This window comes from Camelus bactrianus, chromosome 23 (assembly GCF_048773025.1).
Source record: "Camelus bactrianus isolate YW-2024 breed Bactrian camel chromosome 23, ASM4877302v1, whole genome shotgun sequence".
Taxonomy (NCBI): domain Eukaryota; kingdom Metazoa; phylum Chordata; class Mammalia; order Artiodactyla; family Camelidae; genus Camelus; species Camelus bactrianus.
In genome coordinates this window covers 38186679-38188783 of record NC_133561.1, presented here as the reverse complement: position 1 = coordinate 38188783, position 2105 = coordinate 38186679, and the positions used below count along the sequence as shown (strand labels likewise).

Below are 2105 nucleotides of genomic sequence, written 5' to 3'. Positions count from 1 at the left end.
ATGACTCACCCTTTTGGAGACAAAAGTATAAGCAACCATTCAACAGTGACTGAATTTATTCTCTGGGGATTCAGTAATCATCTAGACTTACAGTGTCTCCTTTTTATGGTATTTCTAGTCATCTATATGATCACTGTTTTTGGAAATCTCGGCATGATCCTGTTAATCAAGATTGACTCGCATCTCCACATGCCCATGTACTTTTTCCTCAGCAATCTGTCCCTTGTTGACTTCTGTTATTCTTCTGTCATTGCCCCTAATATGCTAGTAAATTTCTGGACCGACAACTTAGTCATTTCATTCAATGAATGTGCCACTCAGTTCTTCTTTTTTGGTTCCTTTGCTGGCATTGAGGGCTTCCTGTTGACTGTGGTGGCCTATGACCATTATGTGGCCATCTGCAAGCCCTTTCTTTACACAGTCACTATGTCCCCCATCTTAATGTCATGCTGGTGTTGGCCACATATTTTGCAGGCTTTATAAATGCTGCCATTCACACTGGCCTTACCTCCCAACTGTCTTTCTGCCACTCAAATGTCATCAACCACTTTTTCTGTGACATTCCACCCATCCTGAAACTCTCTTGTTCTGACACACGTGTCCATGAAGTTCTCATTTTTCTTTTGCCAGTTTTAATGAACTGAGCTGCCTCCTGACTATTCTCATTTCTTATCTCTACATCCTCATGACCATCTTGAGGATCCATTCAGTGAACGGGCAGTACAAAGCCTTCTCCACCTGTGCTTCCCACTTGATGGTGGTCACCATCTTTTTTGGCACAATCCTGTTCATGTATCTGTGACCCAGCTCCAGCTATGTGATGGACCAAGACAAAGTGGTGTCTGTGTTTCATACAGTGGTCATCCCCATGTTAAATCCTCTCATCTATAGTCTGAGAAACAAGGAAGTCAAAATTTCCTTAGGTAAAATTTTTAAAACAAGCTCTTTTTGCTTCTGTACTTAGATTCATCAAAGCATGGGATTTTAGGGCTCGGAGGTAACTTAGAAATGATCAGTCCTCTTCCATTCACCCTGGGTCCATTTCATTATGTACTGAGGCTTTTTTAAATTTTTCTTTTCTTTTTTATTTTTTGGGGGAGGTAATTAGGCTTATTTATTAATTTTTTAATCTCTGGAGGTACTGGGGATTGAACCCAAGACCTCGTGCATGCTGGGCAGGCACTCTATCCCTGATCTGTGACATCCCCCAGAAAGGCTTTTTTCTGATAGCAGAGTTGGACCAAATGTCCCAGGCATCCTGGGGAATATGGTCACTCTGCATAAATCTCACTTATTCCACAGAGCCTATATGCTTGAAAATAACCAAATATCCCATTTCAACTCCCTGTTCAGAGGTATAAAACCCAGTACTGGCATACCTCAGAGATATTGTGGGTTTGGTTCAAGACTACTCCAATAAAGTGAATAGCACAATAAAACAAATCACATTTTTTTTGTGGTTTCCCAATGCATGCAAGAGTTACGTTTATACTATAGTCTATTAGGTGTTCAATAGTGTTATGTCTTTAAAAAACAATGTACATACCTTAGTTAAAAATACTTTATTTGGGAAAACTGTGAACCATCATCTGAGCCTTCAGCGAGTCATAATATTTTATTGCTGGAGGAAAATATTGCCTCCATGTTGATGACTGCTGACTGATAAGGACGGCAGCTGCTGAATATTAGGTGGCAATTTCTTAAAATGGGACAACAATGGAGTTTGCCACATCATTTGATCCTTCCATACACAAACAATTTCTCTGTAGCATGCAATCCTGTTCCATAGCATTTTCTCCACAGTAGAGCTTCCTTCAAAATTGTAGTCAGTCCTCAAAAACTCTGCCACTGCTGTTTCAACTAAGTTCACATAATATTCTAAATTCTTTGCTCTCATTTCAACAGTCTTCACAGTATCTTTACCAAGAGTAGATTTTATCTCAAGAAACCACTTGCTTTGCTCATCCATGAGAAGCAGCTCCTCATCCGTTAAATTCTTATCATAAAGTTGTAACAACTCATTCCCAATTTCAGGCTCTACTTCTAATTCCAGTTCTCTTGCTGTTCCCGCCACATCTGCAGTTACTCCCCCACTACATTCTTGA

The 2105-nt window shown here is 40.0% G+C and overlaps 1 pseudogene; it reads left to right on the top strand.

Annotated features, from left to right (window-relative positions):
- Nucleotides 1-2105, top strand: LOC141574821 (olfactory receptor 5AP2-like; annotated as a pseudogene).